Below are 22801 nucleotides of genomic sequence, written 5' to 3'. Positions count from 1 at the left end.
GATCCGCCTGCCTCAGCCTCCCGAGTAGCTGGGACTACAAGTGCCTGCCACTACGCCTGGCTAATTTTTTGTATTTTTAGTAGAGATGGGGTTTCACCGTGTTAGCCAGGATGGTCTCGATCTCCTGACCTCATGATCTGCCCGTCTCAGCCTCCCAAAGTGCTGGGATTACAGGCATGAGCCACTGTGCCTGGCCAAACACATGGCTAATTTTTGTATTTTTAGTAGAGATGGGGTTTCATCATGCTGGCCAGGCTGGTCTCGAACTCCTGAACTCAGGTGATTTGCCTGCTTCACCCTCCCAAAATTCTAGGATTATAGGCATGAGCCACCACTCTTGGCCTCCAGCCTGATCTTGAACTCCTTGGCTCAAGCGATCCTCCCACCTTGGGCTCCAAAAGTGCTGGGATTACTGGTGTGAGCCACCACACCTGGCCTCTCATCACTTTCTAACCATGTGAGCAAGCCACTCAACCTGTTTGAGCCCAACTTCCTTATTTGTGAGATTAAAATAGAATTTCCAAATTAGGTTGTTGGGAGGGTTTCATGAGCTAATGCACATAAAGGGTTTAGTGCAGTGCCTAATAATACAGTGAAGGCATCCAAACTCCTTATTGTTAAACAAATGACCTACTGCCAGAATGTGAGGGTCCAGGTCTGGGAGGGAGGACTTTTTGGAGAAGGTGAAATCTTCAGGCCCCTGATGAGATGTGTGGCTGTTACTGGTAGCAGAAATTCCCTCTGGGAGCCAGAACTGCCCATAGGGATATCTTAGGTTGGGTCCCTAGATGCAGAGCCTGAGACAGGAATTCTTCTGTAAGCGACTTTCTAGGGGAGTGGGGAAAGCAGGATAGGGCAGGGAAAGAAACCAAGTAAAGATGTAAATTCACCTAAATTTTGCCTCAATCTGATTGAACAGGGAGCTCTGGAGCATAAAATGCAATCCAGGCCAGGTGCAGTGGCTCACACCTGTAATCCCAGCATTTTGGGAGGCCGAGGCAGGCGGATCATCTGAGGGCAGGAGTTCCAGATCAGTCTGGCTGATACGGAGAAACCCATCTCTACTTAAAATACAAAAAGTAGCCGAGCATGGTGGCATGTGCCTGTAATCCCAGCTACGTGGGAGGCTGAGGCAAAAGAATGGCTTGAACCTGGGAGGCGTATGATGCAGTGAGCTGAGATATCGCTACTGCACTCCAACCTGGATGACAGAGCCAGACTCTGTATCCCCCCACCCCGCAAAAAAGCCAATGCCTTGGCACTGGAGGAAAAAAACTAAAAAAGAAAAAAAAAGGCTGGGCATGGTGTCTCCCGTCTGTAATCCCAGAATTTTGGGATTAGGTGGCACAGATTTCCAGTTACACTAGCAGTGGATAAGAATGCCCCACACTCTTGCCAAGATAGTTATCAAGCTTTTTGATTGTTGCCAATCCGGTATGTGAAAAATGATATCTCAGTGTGGTGATTTTCATCTGCATTTGTTTTATTAAGAGTGATGTGGCTAGGTACAGTGGCTCACGCCTGTAATCCAAACACTTTGGGAGGCCAAGGCGGGCGGATCACGAGGTCAGGAGTTCAAGACCAGCTTTGCCAACATGGTGAAACCCTGTGTCTACTAAAAATACAAAAATTAGCTGGGCATGGTGGCAGGCACCTGTAATCCCAGCTACTCGGGAGGCTGAGGCAGGAGAATTGCTTGAACCTGGGAGGCGGAGGTTGCAGCGAGCCTAGATCACACCACTGCACTCCAGCCTGGGCAAAAGAGCAAGATTCTGTCCAAAAAAAAAAAAAAAAAGGAGGAAGGACAACAAGAAGGAGAGGAAAGGGAAGGAGAAGGAGAAGGGTAAGGGGAAAATGATGCTCCCTTTGCATCCCATTGAGGTACAGAGGGAAAAAAAAAAAAAAGAAGAGTGATGCTCTGAGAAAATACTAGGCTGGGTGTGGTGGCTCACGCCTGTAATCCCAGCACTTTGGGAGGCTGAGGCAGGGGGATCACCTGAGGTCAGGAGTTCAAGACCAGCCTGACCAACATGGAGAAACCCCGTCTCTACTAAAAATGCAAAAATTAGCAGGGCATGGTGGTGCATGCCTGTAATCCCAGCTACTCGGGAGGCTAAGGCAGGATAATTGCTTGAACCCAGGAGGTGGAGGTTGCGGTGAGCTGAGATCGTGCCATTGCACTCCAGCTGGGCAATAAGAGCAAAACTCTGTCTCAAATAAATAAATAAATAAATAAGTGTTAGTGAAGGTGTGGAGAAATTGGAAGCCTGTCCACTGTTGGTGGGAGTGGAGAATGGTGCAGCAGATATGGGAAACAGTATGGTGCTCTTCAAAAAATTAACACTAGAGTGCTCGCTTCGGCAGCACATATACTAAAATTGGAATGATACAGAGAAGATTAGTATGACCCCTGCGCAAGGATGACACGCAAATTCATGAAGCGTTCCATATTAAAAAAAAAAAAAAAATTGAAGGCCGGGCGCGGTGGCTCACGCCTGTAATCCCAGCACTTTGGGAGGCCGAGGTAGGTGGATCACGAGGTCTGGAGTTCAAGACCAGCCTGACCAATATGGTGAAACCCCATCTATACTAAAAATACAAAAATTAGCCAGGTGTGGTGGCATGTGCCTGTAATCCCAGCTACTCAGGAGGCTGAGGCAGGAGAATCGCTTGAACCCAGGAGACGGAGGTTGCAGTGAGCTGAGATTGCACCATTGCACTCCAGCCTGGGCAAAAGAGCAAGACTCCATCTCAAAAAAAAAAAAAAAAAATTAACACTAGAATTACTAGATCTGGACTGGACAGGCAGGGCTTGCGAAAGGATCAAGTCTTTGGCTACAGATTTATTACATCTGTCTTTGGAAGAGGAAAAGAAAAATCATAAAAGAAATGGCTAGTTCAAAGTCCAAATTCTTATTTTATGGTTGTAAAATGTTGAGATTATCCCAAGATTACCATAGTTTTCAGCCATGCTCAGACAGTGGTTCTTTGTGTGGGTTGTTCAACAGTATCAGCCTACAGAAGGAAAGCCCAGACTCACAGAGGGTGTTCACTTAGAGGAAAGCAACACAAATGGAGTGATCCACACCACTTCCTGAATCTGTGTTATCTCACAGAAAGCCTTATCATAAGTCTAGCAATTCTAATTCATCTACCAAGATAATGTATTCATAATTATGTTTGATTTTGCAAAGTATACAATAGTGATCTATTTTGGTGTCCGTTTTCCAATAAAGATTATGAGCAAAAAAAAAAATTACTATATGATCCAGCAATTTCACTTGATCTGTTGCCCAGGCTAGCGTGCAGTGGCACAATCATGGTTCACTGCAGCCTGGACCTCCTGGGCTAAATTGATCCTCCTGCTTCAGCCTCACAAATAGCAGGGACTACAGGCATGCATCACCACGCCTGATTAGTTTTTGCCCAGCCAAAAAATCATTTTATTATGGAAACTTCAAATATATCCAAAGGTGAAAAATTGTTATAATTAATTAACCCAGAGAAACTACTCATCCCCTCTTTTTTTTTTTTTGGAGATAGAGTCTCGTTCTGTTGCCCAGGCTGGAGTGCAGTGGTACGATCTCTTCTCACTGCAACCTCTGCCTCCTGGGTTCAAGCCATTCTCCTGCCTCAGCCTCCCAAGTAGCTGGGATTACAGCCATGTGACACTATGCCCGGCTAATTTTTGTATTTTTAGTAGAGACAGGGTTTCGCCTTGTTGGCCAGGCTGGTCTCAAACTCATGACCTCAAGTGATCTGCCTGCTTCGACCTCCCAAAGTCCTGGGATTATGGGTGTGAGCCACCATGCGTGGCCTCATCTCTTCTATAATTATCAATTTAACCAACCTTGTTGTATCTATACCTATACCTCAAACCTGGATTATTTTGAAGCAAAAATTGAGAACAAGACCCTGTCTCAAAAAAAAAAAAAAGGAAGAAAAAAAGAAAATAGACAACACAATTGAAAGCAGGAGCTCAAAGAGATATTTGTACACTCATGTTCATAGCAGTAGTATTTAAAATAGCCAAGAGCTACAAACAACCCGTCATTGACAGATGAATGAATAAAGAAAACATGGTATGTACATATAATAGAGTATTATCCAGCTTTACAAAGGAAGGAAATTCTGACATATGCTACAATATGGATGAACCTTGTGGACATTATGCTAAGTAGAATATGCTGGTCACAAGAGGACAAGTACTGTATGATTGCACATTTCCTATTAGCTACTTGGTACATTTTCTTTTATTTTTTGAGAGACAAGGTCTTGCTGTGTCATGCAGGCTGGAGTGCAGTGGCACAATCCAGCTACTCGGGAAGCTGAGGCAGGCTGTCGCACAAGCTGGGGTGCAGTGGCACGATCTTGGCTCACGGCAACCTCTGCCCCCAGGGTTCAAGTGATTCTCCTGCCTCAGCCTCCCGAGTAGCTGGGATTACAGACACCCGCCACCATGTCCGGCTAACTTATGTATTTTTAGTAGGGACAGGGTTTCACCATGTTGGCCAGGCTGGTCTCAAACTCCTGACCTTAAGTGATCTGCCTGTCTCAGCCTTCCAAAGTGCTGGGATTACAGGCATGAGCCTCCTTGCCCAGTCAAAAAAGACATTAAAAAAAAAAAAAGGCCCAGAGCAGTGGCTCATGCCTGTAATCCCAGCATTTTGGGAGGCTGAGGCTGGCGGATCACAAGGTCAACAGATAGAGACCATCCTGGTCAACGAGGTGAAACCCTGTCTCTACTAAAAATACAAAAATTAGCTGGGCATGGTGGTGCGTGCCTGTAGTTCCAGCTCGGGAGGCTGAGGTGGAAGGATCCCTTGAGCCCAGGAGTTCGAGGATGCAGTGAGCCATGATCACACCACTGCACTCCAGCCTGGGTGAGACAGCAAAACCTAGTCTCTAAAAAGAAAAAAAAAAGGTGGTAAGAACAGATTTTAATTTGTAATATACTATTGCAATAGGGAAGAGGGTCCAGCGTGAACTTGGCCCAACTTTGATTTGTACAGAAGTGACTGGGAATTTAAATTTATTTTTTAGAGATGGGGTCTTGTTATGCTGCCCAGGCTGGTCTCAAACTCCTGTCCTCATGTGATCCTGCCACTTCGGCCTCTAGAGTAGCTGGGATTACAGGCACAAGCCAGTGAGTCTGGCAAGATAACTTGTGTTTTTTGTTTGTTTTGTGACAGAGTCTTGCTCTGTTGCCCAGGCTGGAGTGCAGTGGTGCGATCTCAGCTCATTGCAACCTCAGCTCATTGCAACCTCTGCCTCCCAGGTTCAAGTGATTCTCCTGCATCACCTGCCCAAGCAGCTGGAACTACAGGCACCCACCACCGCAGCTGGCTAATTTTTTGTATTTTTTGCATTTTTTTTTTTTTTTTGAGACGGAGTCTCGCTCTGTCGTCCAGGCTGGAGTGCAGTGGCGTGATCTCAGCTCACTGCAAGCTCCACCTCCCGAGTTCACACCATTCTCCTGCCTCAGCCTCCTGAGTAGCTGGGACTACAGGTGCCCGCCACCAGGCCCGACTAATTTTTTTTGTATTTTTAGTAGAGACGGGGTTTCACCGTGTTAGCCAGGATGGTCTCGATCTCCTGACCTCGTGATCTGCCCGCCTTGGCCTCCCAAAGTGCTGGGATTACAGGCATGAGCCACTGCGCCCGGCCCTAATTTTTTGTATTTTTAGTAGAGATGGGCTTTCGCCATGTTGGCCAGGCTGGTCTCGAACTCCTGACCTCAAGTGCTCCGCCTACCTCGGCCTTCCAAAATGCTGGGATTACACGTGTGAGCCACTGTTCCTGGCCTAGTTGTGTTTTAAAGTGGATGAAGGAGTAGGGAAGGTGGCAAGCAGGGGTTCGGTAGAGTCAGGGACATGAAAAATTGCAAAGGATTGGTCAATGTACAGCTCTGTCCACTAGCTGGCAATTATCAAAGTTAGGATTCTGTCCTCCCACAAAGACTGGGAGACAGAGGCCTTATCCTTCATGATGATGACATTCAAGGAATGGCTTTCAGGTCCTTGAGAAAGACACTCTTGAGTTGTAGAAGATACTTACACATCTCAAAGGATCAGATAAGGAATTCACAATTGTGAGTGCTTTTTAGTAAATGCTCTGAGAAAGTGTAGTCGGAACCTATGATTGGGTGTCGCCTGGAACAGTCAATTCTTTCGGCAGTGGTGCGCCTTCTCAGGCAGGCACTTTAAGGTGGGTTTGGGTCATCCCAGGATGTGACGTTGAGCTGTTAGAAACTATATTACTGTTTAAGTCTTTTTTTTTTTTTTTTTTTGAGACGGATTCTCGCTCTGTTGTCCAGGCTGGAGTGCAGTGGTGCAATCTCTGCTCACTGCAACCTTCACCTCCTGGGTTCAAGCAATTCTCTGCCTCAGCCTCCCCAGTAGCTGGGATTATAGGCGCCTGCCACCACGCCCCGCTAATTTTTTGTATTTTCAGTAGAGACAGAGTTTCACCATCTTGGCCAGGCTGGAAGAGTTCAGGCCACCCCTGAACTCCAGACCTTGTGATCCACTCGCCTCGGCCTCCCAAAGTGCTGGGATTACAGGCGTGAGCCATGGCGCCCAGCCTTCTTTTCTTTTTTATAAATAGAGACAGGGTTTTTCCACATTGCCTAGGCTGGTCTCAAACTCCTAAGCTCAGACAATCTACATGCCTAGGCCTCCAAAAGTGCTGCGATTACAGGCGTGAGCCACTGTGACCAACCTCTGTAGAAGCCTTTTAATGTGGAGGGAGGAGGGTGGGTAAAATCACTTGTGTTGAGAGTCTGCCGGTGTTTTTGTTTGTTTGTTTGTTTGTTTGTTTTTGAGACGGAGTCTCGCTCTGCCGGCCAGGCTGGAGTGCAGTGGCACGACGTTGGCTCACTGAAACCTCCATCCCCCCGGATTCAAGTTATTCTCCTGCTTCAGCCTCCTGAGTAGCTGGGATTACAGGCGCCTGCCACCATGCCCGGCTAATTTTTGTATTTTTAGTAGAGACGGAGTTTCACCATCTTGGCCAGGCTGGTCTTGAACTCCTGACCTCATGATCCACCTGCCTCAGCCTCCCAAAGTGCTGGGATTACAGGTGTGAGCCACCACGCCTGGTCCTTTTTTGTTTAAGACAGAGTCTCACTCTGTTGCCCAGGCTGGAGTGCAATGGCATGATCTCAGCTCACTGTAACCTCCAACTCCCAGGTTCAAGCAATTCTCGTGCCTCAGCCTCCCAAGTAGCTGGGATTACAGGCACGCACTACCACACCCAGCTAATTTTTGCATTTTTGGTAGAGACAGGGTTTTGCCATGTTGGTCAGGCTGGTCTTGAACCCCTGGCCTCATGTGATCCACCTGCCTCAGCCTCCCAAAGTGCTGGGGTTACAGACGTGAGCCACAGTGCCCAGCCTATTTTTTTAGTATATCTAAACAAGGGGTGGATTATTCATGAGTTTTCTGGGAAAGGGGTGGGCACTTCCCCAAATTAAGGGTTTCTCCACTTTTTATTTTTTAATTTTTAATTTTTTTATTTTTTGAGATGTTGTCTTGCTCTATCGCCCAGGCTGGAGTGCAGTGGCGCTATCTCGGCTCACTGCAAGCTCCGCCTCCCAGGTCACGCCATTCTCCTGCCTCAGCCTCCCGAGTAGCTGGGACTACAGGCGCCCGCCACCGCCCCTGGCTAATTATTTTTTTGTATTTTTAGTAGAGAAGGGGTTTCACCGTGTTAGCCAGGATGGTCTTGATCTCCTGACCTCGTGATCCACCTGCCTCAGCCTCCCAAAGTGCTGGGATTACAGGCGTGAGCCACCTCGCCCAGCCTTCCTCCACTTTTTAGACCATATAGGGTAACTTCCGGGTGTTGCCATGTCATTTGTTAACTGTCATGGCACTGGTGGGAGTGTCTCTTAGCATGTTAATGCATTCTAATTAGCATAACATGAGCAGCGAGGATGACCAGAGGTCACTTTCGTCACCACCTTGGTTTTGGTGGGATTTGGCCAGCTTCTTTACTGCCACCTGTTTTATCAGCAAGGTCTTTGTGACCTGTGTCTTGTGCAGACCTCCTATCTCATCCTGCGACTTAGAATGCCTTAACCTTACCGGCCAGGCGTGGTGGCTCACGCTTGTAATCCCAGCACTTTGGGAGGCCGAGGCGGGTGGATCACGAGTTCAGGAGATCGAGACCATCCTAACATGGTGAAACCCCGTCTCTACTAAAAATACAAAAAAATTAGCCGGGCGTCATGGCGGGTGCCTGTAGTCCCAGCTACTCCGGAGGCTGAGGAAGGAGAATGGCGTGAACCTGGGAGGCAGAGCTTGCAGTGAGCCGAGATCGCGCCACTGCACACTCCAGCCTGGGCAACAGAGCGAGACTCCGTCTCAAAAAAAAAAAAAAAAAAAAAGAAGAATGCCTTAACCTTTAGGGAACACAGCCCAGTAGGTCTCGGCCTTATTTTACTTAGCCCCTATCCAAGATGGAGTCGCTCTGGTTCAAACACCTCTGACACCGGGATTACAAGCTTGAGCCACTGAGCCCAGCCAAGAGTCTGTAGTTTTTAATGGGCCAAGGTTGAGGCCTAGTTGAGAAGGGGGCTTGGTGAAGCCTTTCTAGAGTTTGGTCAAGGAGTTTGGTCAGCTGACAGGTGGAAGAGTCTGGGTTCCTCCGGCTTGAGGGTGGTGCTTACTAACCTATCTTTTCAGCAGTTTGTAGCTGCAAGAACAGCAGAATAATAGGTAGTAAGAAGGGCCCACCTGGGTCAAAATGAGAACCATTCTTGGCTGGGTGTGGTGCTGGCACTTTGGGTGGCCGAGGTGGGCATATCACTTGAGGTCAGGAATTCCAGACCACCCTGGCCAACATAGTGAAACCCTGTCTCTATTAAAAATACAAAAATTAGCCAGGTGTGGTGGTGCATGCCTATAATCCCTGCTGCTCCGGAGGCTGACGCACAGGAATCATTTGAACCCCGGAGGCAGAGATTGCAGTGAGCCGAGATCATGCCACTGCATTCCAGCCTGGGTGATGTAGCGAGACTCCGTCTGAAAACAAATAAACAAAAAGAATGAGAACCTTTCTCAGTACCTGACAGGCCAGGAATCTACTGCCTCACCTCTCACTTCCCCAGCCTGTCTTATGCCATAGCCCACCCAGAGGTAGCAGACGCTACTAAACTGACCTTGTCCTAGGGGTTTGATATCACAAATCCTGGCTTGTATGCATGGCTTGGAAGGTAGCACCAGGCATGCCCCTGCTGCCCACCTTGCACAAGAAAAACCTTCCCAGCTTTAGGGGGAATTTTAAGGGGTAAGGTCTGGAACACCTGCAGGCAGATGGCCCAAGTGGTATCTTCCTTTAGGAAGTGTACTGATTTACATTCCTGGCAGAGCACAGTGGCTCACATGTGTAATCCCAGCAGTTTGGGAGGCTTAGGCAGGAGGTTCGCTTGAGCCCAGAAGTTTGAGACCAGCCTGGGCAACATGGGAAAACCCCATCTCTACAAAAAATACAAACATTAACCGGGTGTGGTGGCACATGCCTGTAGTCCCAGCTACTCAGGAGGCTGAGGTGGGAAGATCTTTTGAGCCTGGGAGGTTGAGGCTGCAGTGAGTCGTGATGACATCACTGCACTCCAGCCTAGGCGACAGTGAGACCTTGAGCAAAAACAGAGCGTTCCTGTGCTAGAGGGGACTAGACTCGAACCCTGCCTTTCCGGGTTTGGCTCTTCAGGGCCATTATTAATTATCCCACACAATGGCCATCCTTGAAAGAGGATACCGGTGTGCTAGCAGCAAACACCAACAGCAGAGGTTATCAGGTTATCAAGGTAGTAACCGGCAGCATGAGCAACACCTGGAAACGGGGTAGCATTGCCAATTCTGGGGCCTGCCCTAGAGCTAAAAGAACCAGAGGCTGAAGGTGGGGGCAGCAATCTGCGTTTAAACAAGCTGGCCAAGAGGATCCCATACACACCAAAAATTCAGAACCACTTCAGCCTCACTTCAGCCTGTTGAAGGGCGAAACTACAGTCTACCTGGAGTTTCATAAAGGTTTTGAAATAGGTGCGGAAGTTAGGGAAAGGATGGGCTAATAAAAGACGTGGCAAATATTTAAAATGCATTCACTTTACCCTCAACAGCAGGAAGCTACGGGCATCTAAGAGAGAGCCTGCAAGGGGGAGATGCCCCGGTGGATGAGGAACCAATAGACACTCTGCCCCCCTTTCCTCTTTTCCTAGGTGGGGAACACAAAGTCCAGCGAGGCCAAACCCCCGCTCGCACCGCTGATGGGGTCTCTCTCCCCTCAGGCCAGGGCGCAGCGGCTCCACCGCAGCTCGGGCTTTGAGAGCCCGGGCGTGAAGCCAAGCTGGCCTCAGGTCGCGGCTCTTTGAGAGCGCGGTTGGGAACAGTGCCCTCCGGCCGGGCTCGTCAGCAGCTGGCCACAGCAGCATCTGAGAGGCGTCCTCGGCTAGTGTGCACCTCCCTGGGAACCCACGTATCCCACCCAGCTCGGGGCCGTCTGCTCTAGCCGCTGGAGCCCGGCCTTCTGAGAATGAAGACTTCCCATCCCCCTCCGTCTCCCCTCCGGCGCGGCGGACCCCCTGAGCCCTAGCGAAACTACAAAGCCCACAATCCCTGGGATGCGCGCGCTGTCTTCTGGGAGATGTAGTCCTGGATGCGGGGCGACCCAGCGCCCGCTGGACTCCATATCCCAGCATGCCGGCGCGCGTGCGGGGGGCGGAGGGAGGGAGACACGGGGAGGATGTGAATGGGGTGGGGGCAGTCGCCCCTGTCCCCCACCCTTCCCTTCAAGCCGGGCAGGGGTGGGGGGAGGGGCCGGGCTGAGGCGGCGGCGGCGGCGGCGGCGGCGGCGCTCGGGGAGGGTTGGGCCAGGCAAGGGTGGGACTAGCCCACGGCGGGCGGACGAGAGAGCTGCGAGCTAACGGGTCCGGGCGGCGGCGGCGGCGACGACGACGACGAAGACGACGACGACGACGGCTTTCTGCGCGGGCGGCGGCGGCCGGAGCGGCGAGCATGGCCCGCGCGGCGCCGGGCGCTGACTGAGGTGCGCGGGTGGGATGAGGGCGGGCGGGATGCAGAGCGCCCCGGGCCCCCGGCTGCCCAGACCTCCCCTGCGCGGGCAGCTGGCGCGGCCCAGCGGTCCAAACCGGCCCGTTCCCGCCCAGCAACTTCCCCCTGGTCGGGGCGCCGGGCTCCCTCGTGTGGGCGGGGGTCTGCGCGCGTTGGCCTCATTCTGGATCCCCGCCTTCTGCTTCGCACGTCCAGCCGCTCCCAGCCTCCCAGGGCTCCCGCTCTGCTCCTTTGCCGGCAGCCCCCAGCCCCAGCCCCAGCCCCAGCCCCAGCCCTCGGAAGAGCTCTCTGCCCTGGTCCCGACTTCCAGTCCACTCCCTAGTTCGTACCGCTAACCCTGGGTCTCCCGGCCTCTGCTCCACCTGGGAGACCCCGGCCCCACTCTTGGCCAGAGCCTGTCTGCCCTATCAGCACTTCTCTTCTCTCTCCCCTGTGATCTTTCCCCTACCTGGCACTGCCCCCTAACCATCCTCAGTGGCCCAGTTCTCACGGCTCGACCTTCCTACTTTGGGGAAACTGAGGCACGGCTGAAGCCAGAAACTTGGCCAAAGCGCCAGTCCCGTGGAGGCTGGTCTGAACCTCGTCTCTCCTCTCTCCTGTTCCTTCTCTGCCTTGGAATGGAAGTCATTTCTTCCCCCCAGTCATTCCCCTGTGACTGGACCAAACTTCCCACCCCCTGCTACAGCTCTGGGCTGAGCTCACTTGAGTCTCCCCTTAGCTTCCTGCCGCTCCTGTTGGCCTTCCCTCCTTCGCATAGCCCACTCCGGGTTCCCTCTGCCTGTAGAGGAGTCAGCACCAATTGCTTGCTTGCTCAAGTTAGCCTTTCGATTTATCTTTTGTCAACTGCATCCATCTCCCGTCTCCCATCTTGCCTCTTGCTTTACAGTTGCGTAAAGGAGCGGAGGATTGAGTCAAAGGTGGTGTTGGAGAAAGGGGCTAGAGAGGTGCTGGGGGCAGGCAGGGACCTGGGGACTCTTTTCAGTCAAAGCCTCCGGGGCGGGGTACAGGGCACTCTGGGACCTCTGGCCAGTAACACAATCCCGCCTCGTCTTTGGGACGGATGTTTGGAAGCTGGTTGGCCACCCCTTCCTTGCCTGGTGGGCTCTGAAGCCCCTCTCAGGTGGAAGGTATCGCTGGTTTTTATAGAGATGGTGGCATAAGAGGAGTCTGGGAGACCACACCCCTAAGCTTCATCTTGCTTCTGCTGCTAACTTTGGAGGGGTTGCCCTTTCAGGGAGGGATGCCTGCTGGCTGCCCTGATCTCTCTGTGGAGGAAGGCACAGAGTATGTGGGCGGTGATCTCAAGTTTAGTCGTGGGACTCAGGATTTAGAGGGAACGAGGGCTCAGAGAGGTGGCACAGATTTGCCTGTATTATTCAGGTTTTTTGTTTTGTCCTCTTCAGATTTTTTTTTTTTTTTTTTGCGGGGGGGCAGAGGGGGATGGTCATCCATTCTACCCCAATCCCCAGTTTCCCAGTGGGATAGGTGGAGGAAAGGAGGGACAGGAGGCTCTAGGAGTTCTGTGGGTTCCTGAAGGAGCAATCTTGATCTGAACCAGATGGTTCACTGCTTCAGCAACCCCCTTCCCAGCCTTCCCCCTTGGCTGTGAATTGGATGCTTTTAACCTTGTAACTTGAGAATGGAGGAAGGGAGGCCAGGGGGCCAACTGTCTGCGGGTGTTTATGTCTGCCTCTGCACCCTTGCTTGCAAGCCTGGCAGGGGCCTGTGGGAGTGACCCTGCCTGGGAGCGCATTGTTGTGATGTGCTGTGGCACGCTGATGGCTCCTGGGAACTTTTGGAGTGCAAATCCCAGATAAAGCCAAGCTTCTGAGAGCCACTGGCTATGGCCTCAGGGGAGTATTTCTACTCCGGCCAAGCCTCAGGGTAAGGACCACTCTTCTCGAGAAGGCACCTGGGATTAAGGAATCTGCAATACCAGGATTGGGGATTTGGGGAGGCTTGGTTTTTCCATGTCTTTTCATGGCAAAAGAAGACCTGAGGGGTAGGGCCTGGGGAGAGGGGTGGGAAATGGATTATTTTGCGTTGTCCTATACCACATCCTGCCTTATTTTGGCAGTATTTGTATACTTCATTTTGGCTCTCATTAGACTGTGGATGCTCTTCAAATGTGTCCTCATTTTCTGAAATACCACCACCTGGCTTGGTCCTTAGCACATAGTGGGTGTTCAGTAAATGAATTACAGCGGAAGGTCTCATGGTTACAGGTTTAGGGAAGGATTCTTCACATTTGACTGAGAGTCATAGTCCCCTGGAGAGCTGGTTAAGGCACAGATTGTGTGTGTGAGGGGACTCCAGAGTTTTATGGTTTAATCTGGGTGGAGCCTATATTTTGCATCTCTCTCCAGCTCCCTAGGGCTAACACTTTGAGAACCACTGGTTTGGGGTCATCACAATTGCTTGAGAGATTAATCCAAGCAGATGCGAAGTCTTTTTTTTTTTTTTTTTGAGACGAAGTCTCACTCTGTTGCCCAGGCTGGAGTGCAGTGGCATGATCTCGGCTCACTGCAGCCTCTGCCTCCAGGGTTCAAGCGATTCTCTTGTCTCGGCCTTGTTGGCCACCCCTTCCTGGGGTGACAGGAACCTAGGATTACAGGCATACGCCACGACACCCTGCTACTTTTTGTATTTTTAGTAGAGACGGGGTTTCACCATGTTTGCCATACTGGTTTCGAACTCTTGACCTCAGGTGATCCGCCCGCCTTGGCCTCCCAAAGTGCTGGGATTATAGGCGTGAGTCACCGCTCCTGGCCAGATGTCTTTTTTTTTTTTTTTTTGAGATAGGGTCTTGCTCTGTCACCCAGGCTGGAGTGCAGTGGTGTGATCTCAGCTCACTGCAACCTCCGCCTCCCAGGTTCAAGCTATTCTCCTGCCTCAGCCTCCCAAGTAGCTGGGATTACAGGTATCTGCCACCATGCCCGGCTGATTTTTGTATTTTTAGTAGAGATGGGGTTTCTTCATGTTGGCCAGGCTGGTCTCGAACTCCTGACCTCAGGTGCTCCACCCGCCTTAGCCTCCCACTGTTGGGATTAGAGGCGTGAGCGACTGCGCCCGGCTAGATGTAGTCTTTTTTATTTTATTTTATTTTATTTTGAGACGGGGTTTCCCTCTTGTTGCCCAGGCTGGAGTGCAATGGCGAGATCTCGGCTCACTGCAACCTTTGCCTCCCAGATTCAAGCGATTCTCCTGTCTCAGCCTCTGGAATAGCTGGGGTTACAGGCATGCATCACCATGCCCGGCTAATTTTTGTATTTTTTTAAAATTTATTTTATTTTTTATTTTATTTTTTGAGATAGAGTTTCACTCTTGTTGCCCAGGCTGGAATGCAGTGGCACGATGTCGGCTCACCGCAACCTCCACCTCCCGGGTTCAAGTAATTCTCCTGACTCAGCCTCCCAAGTAGCTGGGATTACCGGCATGCGCCACCACGCCCATCTAATTTTTTTGTATTTTTAGTAGAGATGGAGTTTCTCCATGTTGGTCAGGCTGGTCTCAAACTCCTGACCTCAGGTGATCCGCCCGCCGGAGCCTCCGAAAGTGCTGGGATTACAGGCGTGAACCACTGCGCCCAGCCAGCTAGATGTAAAGTCTTAAGAGGGACTTTCTTCCACCTTACTTCCCCACCAGGCTGTTCTGGCAGCTGTACTGGTTTGGCTTTTCTTTCATTCTGATGTTGCCCAGGATTGGTAATGACTGGGGGGACACTGCCCCACGGTTATTTGAAGCAAGGCCCCACAACCAAGCAGGAAATTTAGGAGCCATGGCTTTGGAAAAGGGTGGCTGTGTGAAGATAGCGAAGCAAATTGCTGAACCGGGCCCTCGTCTGGCCTGTGCCTGTTTCCCCAACCAAGTGGGTTGGGGTGCCTGCCAAGTAAAGTCCTGCCATGGCTGCACACTGGACAGGATACCTGGGAGTGTTTGAAATTTAGAAATGCAGGAGGCATCACTTACATTGTGCTTTGCAAAGCATTTTCCAACTGTTGTTTTACAGGTCAGTGGAACATTTAAAAGGCAGATACGGACCCAGGTAGGGTTACTGAGGAACCCAGAGATACACTGTGGGTCACACAGTGGCCCTGGGACTCCTGATTCCAGTGCCAACGGAGTGGCTGCTAAACCACTTGCTGCTAATAGCCTGAATTATGGCTGCTGTTCATTGAGTGCTTGCTGTCAGCCAGGCACGGTGCTAGATGCTCTCAGGTGTTAGTGAATCCTCACAGCAGCACTGCAAGGTGGGTGTTGTTGCCGCTGCTTTGTAGATGAAGAACTGAGACTTACAGAACTTACCAGACGTGCCCAAACAGACAGCAGGAGGATCTGGGGTTGAAACTCATGTCTTTCTGACGCACAGCCCCTGCTCTTAGTTCCTGCTCCTTGATGTGCTCAACAAACCTTAATTGTCCTTTGGGGTTGTCTGCCCCCAAAAGTCTGAATTTTTTTTTTTTTTTTTTTTTTTGAGATGGAGTCTCGTTCTGTTGCCAGGCTGGAGTACAGTGGTGTGATCTCGGCTCACTGCAACCTCCGACTCCTGGGTTCAAGCGACTCTCATGCCTCAGCCTCCCGAGTAGCTGGGATTACAGGCATGCACCACCACAGTCAGCTAATTTTTGTATTGTTACTAGAGACGGGGTTTTGCCATGTTGGCCAGGCTGGTCTCGAACTCCTGACCTCGTGATCCGCCTGCCTCGGCCTCCCAAACTGCTGGGACTATAGGTGTGAGACACTGTGCCTGGCCAAGTCTAAGTTTTTTTGAGCTGAGAACTGTGCTGAGTGTTGTGGAGGAGACAGTAATGTCCAAGTTGCTGTTCCTGGGAGGGGGATAAGACGAGTCCACCAATAGATCTACAGTGGAAATGTGGCCAGTTAAAGGAGGTCGAAGTCATCCCCATAGGGAGCTCAGAAAAGGCATTTGGGATGGGCCTCTAAGGGTAGGTTTCCAAGCAGTGCCTGTGGGCTGGAGGGGGTGTGCAGGCCAACAGGTACAAAGAAAGACTATCACAAGGCACATTTAGGGAGTTGTCCCTTTTTTCTAGAGCATAGGGGATTTATTGAGAAAGTAGTAAGGAATCCTATTTGGTTGCAAGCAGCAACTTGGCTGCCTTTGGCAGGAAAGCACTTCCATGGAAAGCTGTGGGAACTGTAAAATCAGAGTGATGACTCAGGACCCAGGTCCTCTCCAGGGTCTTGGAGTGGGTGCAGCAGGAACCAAAGGCCAGTCTCTTCAGGGAACTGCTGTTGCCAGGATGCATCTGCTCCAGCTGTGCTCAGTCATTTTGTCATCACTGCTTGGGATTCATATCTGAGGGAGGAAGTGTCTGGTTGGCCCAGCCTGGGCCGTGTTCCCTTGTTCCCTTCCTTGGCCAGGGAAGGGCTGGTGGCATGTTGGGCAGTTCCCTCGCAACCCTGCATCCAAAAGCAAAACTCTCCAGAAGGAGAGAAAATAGACACTGCAAAAAATCCGTCCAGACAGGTGCTGGATAAGGACTTGAACTGACAGGTGGTGAAGCAGGGGGCTTTAGTCTGACTAGTTTCTGAGCAGACCGAGGGCAAACTGGCAGCAGGGTATGGCTGGGTCATAAGGGGACAGGGAGAGGAGGGAGGGAGGAGATGGAGAACTAGATAGAGTCCAGGTGAGGTATACAGGCCGGCACTTGGCAGTAGAAGTGGAAAAGAGGGGACGGAGTCTAGAGAGCTTGCAAAAGTAGCTGTCTTTGGAGCAGACACTTGATGGGCTGGGGCTTGGAATTTCAGTGCCTGGTGATGAGAGCTGGTTCCTTTACTGAAATGGGGCAGTCAGGAGGAGGAAGAGTTTAGGAGAAGGTGTTGTGGCCTCGCTTTGGAGGAGCTGTGTGCTTATGCTGACCGCACACCCGGAATCCTGGTGAGCTGCCTGAGGTTGGGAGCCTCGCCCTGAGGCGGTGGGGCCGCCGAGCCCCAGAGGCTCTCTATGTGGTGGACACAGCTGGGGCTCTCTGCCAGCTGGGTGCTTTTGCATCTCTTCTGTTTCCACATGCAGCCCGGGATGGGCTTCTCCTCCTTCCCCTTCTGTGCTTTCAGTTCCTGTGTCCCAGCTTCCGTCCCACACACCTGAGTCCTTACCAACTAAAGGGCCTGGCCCTGCTTTCTGAGACCGAGTTTTCCTTCCTCTCTGCTCAGAGTGCTTGTTAATGATAAGTCCTCATTCAGCTATTAGGGTGGACATCTCCAAGTGACATGTTGCAAGAAGGGGGGTCTGAACTTTGCCTGCTATCTGGGGGAAATCAGGCTTTTTCCTCCAGTTACGCCATGCTCATCAGGGACCCCTGCCTATGTCCCTAACCAGCCATTTTAGAGTACTTCTTGTTGCTATTTATAAATCATTGTTGTAGTTACAACATATTGTCAAGCTTCCATGTTGCCGTTGTGGACCTTGTAGGGTTCCAGGGCACAGGCTGGGCTTTGGGCAATCCTAGCTTTCTAGCTGAGCCCTGGCGGTTTCCTGCTGCAGAAATGGGTGGGAGGGAGGGAACAGAGTTGTCTTGGGTGGAGGCAGGAGGAGCTATGCTGAAGGGTGCCTTATCCCTGCAGATTCTTAGAGCAGGTCATCTTCCTGGAGTGAAGAGGACTTTCCCTCAATTCAAATATGTGTGCTGTTTTACCATCTGTTAACGCAGCGGATACTACCATGTACAATAAGGTGAACAAGGGCCAAGGTAAATCTAGAGGAAAAAATGTAATTTTTAAAAATTTTACCAATCATGCTAAATGGGGCCTCGCTGTGTCACCCAGGCTGGAATACAGTGGTGCTGTCATAGTTCACTGCAACCTTGAACTCTTGGGCTCAAGTGGTCCTTCCACCTCAGCTTCCTGAGTAGCTGCAACTACAGGTGTACACTATTTTGTGTCCAGCTAAGTTAAAAAAAAAAAAAAATATATATATATATATATATATTTTTTTTTTTTTTTTAAGACGGAGTCTCGCTCTGTTGCCCAGGCTGGAGTGCGGTGGCGCCATCTCGGCTCACTGCAAGCTCTGCCTCCTGGGTTCATGCCATTCTCCTGCCTCAGCCTCCCGAGTAGCTGGGACTACAGGCACCCGCCACCACGCCCGGCTAATTTTCTTGTATTTTTAGTAGAGACGGGGTTTCACCGTATTAGCCAGGATGGTCTCGATCTCCTGACCTCGTGATCTGCCCGCCTCGGCCTCCCAAAGTGCTGGGATTACAGACGTGAGCCACTGCACCCGGCCAATTTTTTTTTTTTTTTAAAGAGATGGGAGTTTTGCTGTATTTCCCAGGCTGGTCTTGAACTCCTGGCTTCAAGTGATCCTCCCACCTGGCTAAATTTTATTTGCATGTTGGTGATAATTAACACAACACACATAGTTCTGGTATCAGATGTTGAAAACAACCCAGCTTCTTCTTTCTGATGCTATTGGTTTCTAGGTGAAGGGGCCCGTCCTCCTGGGAGGTGGCATTGCGGGGCCCAGGGGCAGAGAGGGGACCCTGAGGTGTTGCGGCATGACCCAAGGACCTGCTCTGCTTTTTCTCTCTTGACTGAGCAGTCCTAGCCCTGCGGGCAGGCAGCAGCCCCCCAGCCTCAGCAGGTCAGCAGCCTTTGGAGGGAGAAAATTGGCAACAAATGTTAATAGCTAATTGGTCTACAGGGAACTACTTTGGTGTGGAAAAATCAACAAGATATTCGTGTGGCTAAAGGGAACTTGAGGGACTAGGGCTGACAGTGAAGAGGGGAAGATGAGGAGACGCACACGTCAGGAGATTGCCCCGCCCTGCCACCCCCACCTCTCCACCCCCTGCTGCCTGCCTCCCCCACGCCCCCTCCTTTCTGTCTTCTTCGCAGGCTTCCTTTTTGTTTGCAAGGGACATTAGTAGAATATGGAATCTCCCCTGCCCTGTAAGTCAGGTTTCCCCAACCTTTGTTCCTACCCAAGTTCAGTTAAACACAAAGCACCAGCGATTTGATGCAGGCAGTGAATTGGAACCTGAGTTTCAGGGGGAAGTGAAAGTTTCTGTGGGCCTGTGTGGAGTCCCTAGGCTACACAAGAAAAGATGGCAGCAACCAAAGGGAATGAGGCTGTGTGGGAAAGTAAAGGGAGGGGAGAGAACCCCGGCCTCCTCGGTTCCCACCTCTCTTGGGTGCTCTAGGGAGCAGTGTGAGTCCTGGGTTCGGGTTGCCAGACCACAAGGGAGTTTCTGGGGCCTGGCCCTCTCTCTGCTCCTTCCTGTCCCAGAGGGCTTAGTATTTCCCTGGATCCAGGCCTGTTTAGTGTTTGGCTGGTTTCTGGGGCCTCTAGCATGGCTCAGGGGAGACCCCAGGTCCATGGGTAGGAGGAGATGGTGAGGAGAGGAATGGGGATCCCATTCAGGCTCCCCTCGTGAAGGGGGGCCAACACTGGTACTTCCTTAGACGGGAAGAGGCTGTGGCATGGGAAGCAGGTCAATAGTTTGTGTCAAGGAGGTGCAGCCCAAGATCACAGTGGTGGCTGTTTGATGAAGGATTTTCCTCAGTGCCTGAAAAGCAATTTACTCTTGTCCTTAAAGCAGCAGTGGGTAGACTTCTAGAATGAGTGTCAGTTTTAATCTCAAGTGGCAGTGCCCAGCTGTCTGCATTCCTCAGCCCCTTCAGACCTGTCTCAGGTATTTTAGAGGGCATTGTCTTCCACCCATGCTGCCAGTCCTGGCAGTTCCTGCCCAGCCTGGATCCCTGGGCATACCCTGCCACTAATGCTGTGCAGACAAAGTGAGGCCTGCTGGCCCTCTGTTGGCAGCCCAGAGGCCCAGGTGGAGGCGTGGGCTGGCCGAGGGCCCAGGAGCATCAGGGCAGGTCTGTTTGGCTGTCCTCAAGGGAAAGCATCTTGTTATTCTCAGGGGGCATGAGGGTGCAGCTGATTTTCACAGTCTAGGCCTTGGTCTGGTTGAATGCATATAGGATTCTTACTGCCTTAGCTACCCACAGGGTTTTGGTGCTGTGTGACCCGGGGCAAGTCATTACCCCTCTCTAAGCCTGGGAGGCCAAGGCGGGCAGATCACCTGAGGTCAGGAGTTCAAGACCAGCCTGGCCAATATGCAAAACCCTATCTCTACTAACAATACAAAAAATTAGCCGGGTGTGGTGGAGGGCGCCTGTAATCCCAGCTACTGGGGAGGCTGAGGCAGGAGAATCACTTGAACCCGGGAGGTGGAGGTTACAGTGAGCTGTGATCACCCCATTTCACTCCAGCCTGGACAATAGGAGCGAAACTCTGTCTCAGACAAAAAAAAAAAAAAAAAAAAAAAAAAAAGAATTTAAAGCCCTGCTCAGGGATTCACTCTTTTTTTTTTTTTTCCTGAGACAGAGTCTTGCTCTGTTGCCCAGGCTGGAGTGCAGTGGCGCGATCTCGGCTCACTGCAAGCTCCGCCTCCCGGGTTCATGCCATTCTCCTGCCTCAGCCTCCTAGCTGGGACTACAGGCATCCGCCACTACGCCCGGCTAATTTTTTGTATTTTTAGTAGAGACGGGGTTTCACCGTGTTAGCCAGGATGGTCTCGATCTCCTGACCTCGTGATCTGCCCACCTCAGCCTCCCAAAGTGCTGGGATTACAGGCTTGAGCCACCTCACCCGGCCTCAGGGATTCATTCTTCAGCCATCTGGTCAACCTGATTGACAGAAGCCCGCCACAGCCTGAGTGGGGAGGTAGTACTGGGGGCCCAGGAGGCCATCATGAGGGCCAGATGTCTGTGGGAATTGGCTTGAACTTTCTCCTAACCTGTTTGGATGCGTTAAGCAGCAGCCAGCCTGCTGTGGCATCTCCCTGGAGAACTCAGGCTCCTGCAGCTGAGGGGGCTGTGCTCAGTTCCCCTGCATCCAGTAGTTCCTCACCCCCACTTCCAACTCCTGCTCTGTCCTGGATTCAGGCAGAAGACTCCATCTGGTCTCTTTCCTCCCTTCTTACTCTGGCCACCATTTAGGCCCTGGGGTGACTGTTAATAGGATTCCCATTTTTTTATTTGCCAAGTTCTCCCCCACCCGTTTACATCCTGTGCTCTGCTCTAGCCAGGTTTTTCCCCAAAGCCAGGGTGGGAGGTGGAATCAGACTGATCCTGGGAGGCGCTGGGTCAGCCGCACAGCCACGTGGCAGATCTGTGAGGAGTTGAGAACCCGCTTGGAAGGGGCTGGGTAGGATCTCACTGTAGAGAAGAGGGGGAAGGTAGTGAGGAAAAGGCCACACATACCAAGATACAAAGGCCTGAACTGAGAAGGCAGGGGATGTGTGGGGACCTTGAGAAGTCCAGTTTGAGCAGAGCATAAGGTTTCCTGGATTGTGTCCAAGAGGGAGGGATAGGATAGAGGGGTCTGGGGAGAGATGGGCCCCAAGCCCCACCCTAGCAGGGAGGAAGGGGCAGGCTTTCTGGCAGCCTCTGGCTGTCCTGGGCTGGTCACAAAGAACTGTGCTTACAGGAAGCGGGGGAGGGGTTGTTAATGGCAGTTTGTTCACAGGCTGCAAGGCTGCCAAAGGTCAGTCTGATAAGAGGGAAGAGAGATAGACTCCTTGAGTTTTGTAATCCCAGATAGCTGCCTTCTCTTAGCTGGCCCCACAGATACTGACAGTTGAGTTGGTGCTGCTGCCGCTCTGTCATCTCCTCCTGAAATACACAGCCCCTGGCTTCAGCCCAGCTGGGTTTCCCCTGCCTGGCCACCAGCTCGCTTTCCCATCTGCGGTCAGCTGTGCACTGGGGGAGGGGACAAACCTGGCAAGACTGAGCTCATTCTGAGCCTGACTCAGGAGTTTGAAGCCTCACCAGGAGTGGTGCCAGGGCTGTGGACAGAGCAGTGACTTCCAGACCTTTCCGTTCCATTGTGGTGTCAGGGTTATCCTGCAGCCCAGCCAGCCAGACCTGGGGCCTTTGGGGAGTTCCACCTTTACCCCAGAACATTGGGAGGTCTGGCTGTTGTGATGAGAGGAATTAGAGATGGGGATCTGATGAGATTTGCTTATGTGAAGAGCACTTTGGCTACCCTATGAAGAAGGAGTTGAAGGGGGTCTGTTTAGTAGATCTGGGGCTTAAGTGTTTAGGACTGCTGGAGGTGAAGAATGACATTTCCTTGGATGGAGTGATGTTTGTAGACAGAGCGAGAAATAGATCTGAGAGACATTTCAGTGGTAAAAATTAGTTGAGATTTGTAATAGATTGGCTGTGAGAGGTTGAGGAAGGAGGGCTCACATATGACTCTTACATTTCAGGCTTAGATGGATGGGGGTTCCTTTCCCAGAAATTGGGAATACAGAAAGAATACTGGGTTTGGCCAGGCTCAGTGGCTCACGCCTGTAATCCCAGCACTTTGGGAGGCTGAGGCGGGCGGATCACGAGGTCAGGAGATCAAGACCATCCTGGCTAACACGGTGAAACCCCATCTCTACTAAAAATACAAAAATTAGCCAGGCTTGGTGGCGGGGGCCTGTAGTCCCAGCTACTTGGGAGGCTGAGGCAGGAGAATGGCTTGAATCTGGGAGGCGGCGCTTGCAGTGAGCCGAGATCGCACCACTGCACTCCAGCCTGGGCGACAGAGTGAGATTCAGTCTCAAAAAAAAAAAAAAAAAGAAGACTGGGTTTGAGGGGCTTGAGGGGCTTGGATTATGTTTGGGTTTGGTTTGGGGCAAGTTGAGTTTGAGATACTTTTTGGATACCTCTACTGAGGTATACTGTCTAAAGGATAGCATCCAGAAATT

General features: G+C 51.4%; 1 protein-coding gene and 1 non-coding gene across 10 annotated transcripts in view; both read left to right on the top strand.

Annotated features, from left to right (window-relative positions):
* Window positions 1-22801, top strand: part of ST3GAL2 (ST3 beta-galactoside alpha-2,3-sialyltransferase 2) — a 78171-nt gene that overhangs the window by 6811 nt on the left and 48559 nt on the right. For 4 of the 9 annotated variants that reach the window (XM_019012205.4, XM_055366365.2, XM_055366366.2 and 1 more), the window contains exon 1: window positions 10738-11049. The exons of 3 other annotated variants lie outside the window; for them this stretch is intronic. The gene's annotated coding sequence lies outside the window, so the exon portion shown is untranslated. Of the gene's footprint in view, window positions 1-10732; window positions 11050-22801 lie in introns of those variants that run through there. 2 more of the 9 variants (XM_055366371.2, XM_055366372.2) reach the window with 1 other exon arrangement.
* On the top strand, window positions 2349-2455 carry LOC115931179 (U6 spliceosomal RNA). Its single transcript, XR_004067721.1, has one exon. It is a non-coding gene; the product is annotated as a U6 spliceosomal RNA (small nuclear RNA).

This window comes from Gorilla gorilla, chromosome 18, assembly GCF_029281585.2.
Source record: "Gorilla gorilla gorilla isolate KB3781 chromosome 18, NHGRI_mGorGor1-v2.1_pri, whole genome shotgun sequence".
NCBI classification, from domain to species: Eukaryota; Metazoa; Chordata; class Mammalia; order Primates; family Hominidae; genus Gorilla; species Gorilla gorilla.
This window is presented reverse-complemented; position numbering and strand designations above follow the sequence as displayed.